We start from the raw sequence: 9,143 nt of genomic DNA, 5'->3' as shown, positions 1-9,143 counted from the left end.
TGTCTTGATGGAAAATGCTATCCACATCCAAAGAAAGAACTATGGAGTCTGAATGCAGACCGAAGCATACTATTTGCTCTTCTTTTTTTTTTTGTTGTGTTTTGTTTCCTCTTTCCGGTGGTTCCTCCTACTGGTTCTAACTCTTCCTTACAACATGACTAATGTGGAAATATGTTTAAAAGGAATGTATATGTATAGCCAATATCAGATGGCGCACCCTCTTGGGGAGGCAGGTGGGGAGTGAGGGGGAGAAAAATTGAAAATCCAAAAGCTTATGGAAGTGACTGTTGATAAATCAAAATAAATTAATTAAAAAAATAAAGGTGAGGGAGAGGGTTCTGGTAAGATAGCAGAGTAGGTCAGAAAATTTCAAGCTCTCAAGATTTTCCTCGACAAAAGAGATAAAATAGCGCCTCTGGGCAAACATAGAACTGTGAAAACAAATTAGAGTAGGGGCAGAAGAGGGGTCCTCCTGGGACACTTGGAAAAGATCTGAAGAAAAATCCTGGATGAGATTTCCTCCCTGTGAAGAGTAAACACCTCCAGGCCAGGGTCCACTTTAATAACAAGCGGGGAATTCTGCTGTGCACATTCTTATTTTGTATTTCAGCTTGCTGTTTCTTTTTCTTTTCTTATTATGTATTTAAGTTTTAGTATTTGTCTAAAATAAAAAGATTTTAAGAAAAAATTAAAAAGAAAAGAAAGATAAAGGGGAAGATGAGAAGAGGGATGAAAAACGAATGAAGCATTTATTAAGTATTTACAATGCGCAAAGCACTGTGTTAAGTGCTGGAGCTACAAACAGAAAAGTAGCACTACCCCTGCTCTCAAGGAGCTCACATTTTAATGGGAAGACGATGCATATGGGAAATTTCAGCTGCGAGTCAAATGGATAGGTCTCATAGTTTTTAGGGTGCAACAGCAAAACAGATGGTAATGGTTCTTCCTTTAGTGTCACTTCCACTGATAAAATCCCATCAGTTTCTGATGTTGAACCACTTGCCACTAGGCTACTTACATAGCTATTTCAAAGCTCTTAGGTTCAAATTCCTGGGCTGTTTACATCTGGAGTCAAGAGGAGATATCAAGAAGGTGGTGGTGCAGCAGCAGCAGTGGAGGCTTGACTTGCCTGTCTCATGCAGCTTTCTACAAACTCAGTAGAGTTTAGCTCCCTCAGACTGCCTTTCTGTTTCAGCTAGGCTGGCCTACCTGTGGTCCCCACCCCACATACTATGTATTCTCACCACTGATGTATATTTCTGTGGGAAAATATGCCCTACGTATATGTAGGGCCATACTATTTTTAATTTTCTTTTTATGTTATTTCATTCAATGCTTTTGTTCTGAATTGTGTCCTCTGACCGACTAAACAAAAAGTAAGCACTTAGGGGGAATCATAAATCATGGTTTTGTGAGACTGCGGACTCAACAAGTACCTTGAATTTAGGGTAGCTGTTCTAAAGACCCCAAGGTGCTATACACTGTGTACTGATTTTTGTCAGTGTGTAACATTCTATCTATATGGGAATTTTATAACACTTTTTCTTACTAAGAGATTCACTTCTAGTTGTTTCACATCAGCATGCTGTTGTTGCCACTTCCAGTCAAATAACTATACTATTACATACTTTTAAAGTTTTCTCTAAAATCTTCTGCTTAAAGCTGCTGCCTCATATTTTAGTTCCTAGTGAAATGTGTGGGTCTGTCTAAAAGTAGGCCATATGGTCTGGATGCAATTCTCTGAAGGGAGAGTGGGTAAGATTCCATGATTCTAATTATTTTGGTCTTATCATCCTCTTCAGTTGATTACCCCAGGAAAGTCAAGTTAGAGTGAGCAGAATAAAAAACAATACTAGATCAATTGCACAATAAATATACAATACATGTATATATTATGTTAAATATAGGAAGAAGACTTCCACAATAAAGTTTTCTAAAAAAGAGATTGTGGTATCTATAGAAAAAATACTTTCTTGTGAAGGCAAAACAGAAAAGATCTAAATTTTTCAGCTATAAGACACCATTAATCTAGAGACTTTTAACTTGGAATAAAGTTGACATTTAAAAAAGACAAACCACGGCTTTTAATATGGCTTTCTATTTTCTTGTTTTAGTTGTATCATTTGACAGGATACTATCAACACTAACAGAGTTCAAAGAAAAAAGAAACTTTGATTCCTTCTTCTCTTTCCACTGCTATTAAGTATGGGCCAAAGAATCCTTTTATCAACTGTCCAGCAATAACATTAACTGCAACTCTACAAGACAGATTCTGGCTACATGGAGCTAAAGGCCTTTTTTTAATTAAATGCAAGAATAACACAGCCTATGGAAGCAAAATGTAATTTTAATTAATTAATTAATACTGAGCGTATTTCAAGAGCCAAGCAGAAAATGGTCATCCTAATGCTATTTCACAATGAAGCAGCTGGTCCATTCAATTATGTTTGGACACTCTCCCCATTTCCATTTTCTGTCACCAATGGAGTAAATCAGGAATTTAATCCAATTCTGCTTAACTTTCTGAACAGTTAGATTTGAAATTCCAAGGAACCAAGATGCTGGTATAAAATACTTGTTTAAGGGCCTTTTCTACTTACGTGGACTTGAAGCCTGCTAAAGGATCCTATGGGCAAGGCCCTTATTTTTATTGCTGTTAAGCTGTATTCAATTCTGTGTGACCCTGTAGACCATTCCTGGCAAAGCTACTGGAGTGGTTTGTCATTTCCTTCTCCAATGGACTAAGGTAAACAGAAATTAAGTGACCTGCTCAAGGTCACACTGCTTGTAAGTGTCTGAGGCCACATTTGAACGTAGGTCTTCCAGACTTCAGGCAGTGCTCTATCTACTGAGCCACCTAGCCACCTCCTATGGGAAAGGCAACATTTAGCAATTACAGGTCATGTTTTCTGTGTTGTGGGAACACCAACACATGGTACATCATATTAAATGGATTTGCAGTATCACCATATTATAGGCTCCCAGACTATAAACAAAAGCCACATATATTATTGTGAATCCAGGAGACCTAAATAAACCAAAAATTTACCTCATATTGCCAACTTAGAAACGGTATCAAAGCAATAAGGAATTGAAAAACAGCATCACAAAACCTAGCTATGCATTTGACAAACTAGTAGAAACAAGTCATCAAACCTTAAGAAAATCAAAGGAATGATTCAGTTATGAGACAAGGGTCTTTCAGTTGCATATTCAACTTTTAAGAAAGTTCTATGAAACATATTAACATAGAGCTTTTAAGAGGTTTCACCCCGTTGCTAAGGTCTTGTTGCAACTAACCTAGCAAAGCTTGTCACGTGAAGACAGTGGACCAGAGATCAATAAGGCAATGCGCACAAGAGCTGAAAAAGGATAACTTGACACAACAGAAATATTTGAATAAAACAATAATACACAATCAATACCAATGTAACAGTAGTAGATAAGTGGAAAACAGCTAACTCTGACACGTTGGAATCAGGGATCGTGCAGATACTTTGAGGAAGAATACTATAAAGCTCCTGAGTTGAAGCTTGAAAACAACAAAAACTGGTCTGTATTACTAAGTATGTATATGTATTTGGGCAGAAAAGATAGATTTTATAAACTGGTCTTTCCAGACACATCCTAGTAAATAATGGCAGTATCTTCAAGTCAAAAGGGAAATAATACATTAACCTATCTACCCTGATTCATTCCATGATTAACTGATATGCTCCCTACCACAAGACTTACTGGTCAAATATTAGGTTATTTCCTCTAAATTAATATACTTATAATTGAAACATTTTCATAATCATTGCTCTACATTCAAACTTCTCAAAAATACCACATCCCTCTCCTTCCCAATAATGCAGGGCTACAATTTAAGGTTCTGTTCCAGTAAAATGGCTCAACTGGCTCTGCAGACAACAGACACTTCTATTCACCTTGTTAAAATGAGTAGTATAGTCAGCCAGAAACTGGTTAACAGTCTAAATTAACTGGTTAATTTAGGTCACTGGGCACCCAAGCTATACCCACAAATCCACAGATAGTTGCTAGGACCTAGCATCATATCAGGGATTTGTGTCAGAATCAAATGAATTCTAACTCTCTAGTCACCTTGGAGGACATGCTGACCTAAAGTCAATTCCAAGAATCCAGAAAACTGGTTAGAATCTTAATGGGTATTTCAGAACCAATCTGTCTTTAAGGGATCACACTGCCTCAAAGTGAGCCTATGGTTCAAAGATAATTTCACTTGGATTAACTGGGAGATTCCAAGATCTACTCTGTGAGATCCCAACTAAAAATCTCAGAGCAATTTTACGATACCCCAGAGGCAAGAGAAACACTGTAAAATGTGGAAGACATGTTGGGAAGTCCATATTTATCACAATACAAAGACAATTATTTTTATAGCATTTGGAAAAAATTAAGTAGGAAGCCAGGCACAACTTGAGCCCATTTTATGTCACTCTGCAGTGACAGTATTTCAGCACATTTCATGCTTGCCAATGTGTGATAACTCACTTTAGCTACACTGATGACAGGGCCAAACAAGTGATTTCACCAATGATTTACTGGTCCAGTACAGACCAAGTTAACATCCCCAAAATTCCTTCCTGTTCTTCCCACAGTCTGAAGCCATCTGCCTAGAACAAGAGAGATACATAAGAAAAGGTAGCCAGCAAACAAAAGAATTTTTTTCAAGTGAAAAAAGGTAAAATACTCTGAATTTCCTCAAAGGCAGATAACTGGCACAGATTGCTCCACACTGATAACGCAATTTTCAAATATATATATCTATATATATAGATATATATATAAAAACATACATGCATACATACATAGAAGATTTTGCTAAGATGATTATCTATGTTTCCAGGTGTGGCTGAAAAGCTAAAAGTGCAATAAACAGTACCTTCCATACTGTACACATGTAAAGACAACATATTTATTAAAATATTTACTTCTATCTTTTGTTTTACATTACCTACATTTCCCAATGTAACCCACTAACTTCCCCCTCCCAAGGAACCATTCCTTATAAAAAGAATTTAAAAGAATTCAGCAAACTAACATATCAAAAAAGTCTGACATTATTTGCCATGTTCCACACACATAGTACCGCAGGTGCCCTTGGATACCTTTTCTTTGGGGCCAGCATGATCACTGTAATTTCAAAGCATCGGTTCAATTATTCTGCCATTGTTGTTCTTTTCATTTACATTATGGGTATTTTTTCCTGGTTCTGCTTACTTTAATGCACTTCAGTTCATATAAGTCTTCTCATGCTTCTGAAATTCATATTCTTCAGTACTCAAAGACCAGTAATATCCTATTACATTCACATACCATAACTTGTTAGCCATTCTCCAAATAATGGGCATTTACTTTGCTCCCTGCTCTTTGCTATTACAAAAAGTGCTGCTATAAATATTTTGGTACATGTGGGACCTTTCTTTTTGTAACTAACTTCCTGGGGGCATATGTATAGCAGTGCGATGTCTGGGTCAAAAGATAAAGATATTTTAGTCACACTCACTGAATAATTCTATATTGCTTTCCTGAATGGCTAAAGCAATTCACAGTCCCACCAATAATACATTAGTGTGTTCGTCTTTCCACAGTTCCTCCAACATTGGACATCTATCTTTTAACATCTTTGCCAATTTGCTGGGTGTGAAATGAAACCTCAGAGCTAAGACACAACATATTTAACAGAAACTTCCATCTCCTGCTCCAGCTGAATTTTTCAACTGATTAATAAGGAGACTCAAATCAAAATGAACTTTAACCCTTGCCAGATGACTTATACTCACAAACATGGCTAGGGACCAGACCTGTAATTTAATTGGTATAGTGAACTCTTACACAAGTAAACTCCCTCTATCAACAGGTGTTGGTACCTTTCCTGCAACCTAGTCTTAGAGAACTGCCTAGAGCACTGACAGGTTAAGAGAATTATCAAGAGTCACAGAGGCAGTATATGTCAGAGCCAGTACTTGAACCCATATCCTTCTGGCTTCAAGGTCAGCTTTCTAACCAACTATATACCATGACGCCTTATATTCTACATGAGATAATATATGGAAAGTGCTTTGCAAACCTTAAGCTGCTGTACAAATGTGGTAGTCATTATTGTTATTATTAAAACAGCACTAGAATAATGTATGTAAAGATAGTGCTGCTGCTAGTAGTTTCTGAGTTCTTACTGTCAGGATTTGAGTTTAAGATTATCTAGTGATATATCCTGCCTAAAAAACGCTATTTTAATCACACATATGCACACATCAACATTTATATTGCAACTTAAGGTCTGAAATGCACATTCAGAAATTATTTCATTTGAATCTCACAATAATCCCATGAAGTAGGTACCAGAGATATTATTATTCACATTTTAAAGATGAGGTAACTGAAACTCAGAAAAGTTAAATAACTCCCCAGAGTTATACAACAAGTGTCAGAAAGATTCAAACCTCTTGACTCCAAGTCTAGTGCTCTTTCATAATAAAATCCATATCTAAAAGTGACCAAGCATGATAATCACAAACTGTGGCCAAAACAAATGGAAACAAGTTTGTATATGGCATCACTAATAGGTAGGGTTCTTTCTCTAGGACCCTAATTTGCTATCCGGGTAGTCAAAATATAAGAGTAAAAACAGGAAGCATGAAATTTCATTATACACCCACAAGATACATAACAGCTAGAAGCTATTCAACAGGAGCTGCAAAGGAGGGATCCACCTACCTAAAGGTAAAACCAGTCCCTGGGGGTCAAGAGAAACCAAATCTCCAGTTGCTTCTCTTGTTCACTCCATGATAACAACAGTAGCTACCTGACTTCTTTCTGTGGGATAGGATAAGAATAGGTCAACTTGATGCCCTTAAAGTAAAATGGCTCCTACAGAATGTCCCAGCAGGTAGTGCTTGCTTCCAGTAGAATATCATAAGCAGCAACACAGAGATATTAAGTGTGTGCCTCTCTTGTTCATCAGAATCTTCAGCCTTCTGATCCATTAAGATCATCCCTTCCATTCCCAAGTTTTTTGGTCCCATCACCTGCAGTTGTTTCATCAGGCCCCTGCTGTTTCTCTCTACTATGACCATCTCTTTCCTTCATAATTTCCAAGAAGTTACTACCTATATTTAGGGTGAATGTTGTTCTTGATGGGTTGTTTCAATCATGTCCAACTCTGTGACCCCATTTTAGGGTTTTCTTGGCAAAGATACTAGAGTGGTTTGCCATTTCTTTCTCCAGCTCATTTTATAGATGAGGAAAATGAGGCAGAGTTAAGTGACAGTATCTGAGGCAGGATTTGAACTCCTGAAGATGAGTCTTCCTGAATCCAAATATAATACCATATAATACCAATATAAAGTTAGAAAATACCACGAAGAACTTTTGGACACTGGATTTTCTCTGTTTTTCTGAGGTTTTGGCCCCACATAAGTCTATCTACACTGAAGAATGCCACATATACTGCACCCTTCAGTGGTATACAGCTAACAAAGCAATAGGTATGTCTAATAGAGGCAAATCACAGAGTCTTGGCCTCAGAAGTCAGGAAGACCTGAAGGCTCCAGTCCCACCTCTGCCATACTAGAACTCTATGTTTACAGTCAAGTCCCTTAACCTCTCAATGTCTCAAACCACCTTCTAAGATAGCAAGTCGCAGAACAGTTTGTAATTTGAATTGGTAGTTCATAATTTGAATTGGTACAGTCAGTGTCTACCCCAAGGATCTCTCAACACCACTGAAATCAAATGCAGGGTTGCCCTAGAAAGCAGGGATGAAAAAATGTACCTCCCTCTCTTCTGTACAAAAGGAGGGACTGACTACTAATGCAAAACACTTCATGTGCTCTCAGACTTGGGTGACGTGTTGGTTAGTTTTGCTTAACTGACTTTTTTCCTTTTTTAATTCTTTGTTACAAGGGATGCCTTGAAGGATAAGGGAGGAAGAAGGATATATTTGGAAATGAAGTTCATGTAAAAACAAAAGGAATCAATACACAAATTTTAAGGCATACCAAAAAAATCACAAATACAAGCCAAAAAAAAACCTAGGACCTCAGAAATGCTCTCAAACAACAAAGAGCAGGATACTCCTTCATTAAATTGTCCAGATGTGTCCCCAATTTACTAGAATCAGTATTTCATCTGGCTTGAGTTTCCACCAGTTCATTTATTTACTATAGCAACTTTGTTAGAGCCTAGGAAAATAAGAAACCAGGCAAGCAATCAAAATTTAGTAACAAGCAAGGCTTTACTATCATTAATGAAGCCACTGCAAATCAAATTCTCAATTTTCAACTGGATTCACTTTTCACAACCTCCCAAGAAAGGAGACAGTTTAGAACACTAAATGCCCACATAATGAACTTTTAGGACAGCTGAAAAATAGCTTAATGCCACTAACATGGTCCCTTAGATAAAAACTTACGTTCTCCGAACAATCTTAAGTAAGCAAACCTTAAAGAGGAGAAGCTTTAAACCGGATTTATGAACATCTGACTCCAGGCAGCATTTCAAGAAAGAATGTTAATCATTCTATCTAGACTGTGAAAGGCATTTTTTTAATACCAGAATTGTTTTTCCATAATCTTTTCAAACCATTCTGCAAATGGAGTTTAGATAAAAGCATCACTAGAAACAATCTGGAGAAGTGGGATTACTATCATGAAATCAACCAATTTTGTATATAAAACAAATGGGCAATTGCTAAGTGAGAAAACGTAATTTTAACAAAGCAGAACCAGTTTAGCTTTTTATCAGAGCTGCCTAATATAGTTCCAAGGGGGTGGTAGTTAAAACAAATACAACAAAGGAAACAAACTCCTGGCCTTCACCAAAGCCACAGATTGCTGGATTGCAAACTGACTCAACTCAAAAGCCAAATGCCTATCAGTAATGCTCTTTCCTCCTCTCCTGCTCCCTAGCCACGGATAATTTACATATAGTAATAACTTACCTATCGAGCAGAGGGAAAACAAATGTTATATATATACTGTATCATCAGAATGAACAATAAATAATAAACCAAATCATAAAAAAAAAGTTCCCCACAGCAAAGGTAAGGCCTGAGAAAGATCTGGATTCCAAATAAATTCAATCACCCTAAAAAACCTAAAAAAAAAAAAAAAAAAAAA

At 37.0% G+C, this 9,143-nt stretch overlaps 1 protein-coding gene across 1 annotated transcript in view; it reads right to left on the bottom strand.

The window, feature by feature from the left end:
• Window positions 1-9,143, bottom strand: part of SPATS2 (spermatogenesis associated serine rich 2) — a 134,805-nt gene that overhangs the window by 124,893 nt on the left and 769 nt on the right. The window lies entirely within an intron of this gene.

Source organism: Vombatus ursinus, unplaced genomic scaffold (genome assembly GCF_900497805.2).
Source record: "Vombatus ursinus unplaced genomic scaffold, bare-nosed wombat genome assembly UNPS02014941.1, whole genome shotgun sequence".
NCBI lineage: Eukaryota > Metazoa > Chordata > Mammalia > Diprotodontia > Vombatidae > Vombatus > Vombatus ursinus.
Note: the sequence above shows the minus strand (reverse complement) of the source record. Positions and strands in the feature narration are given on the sequence as shown.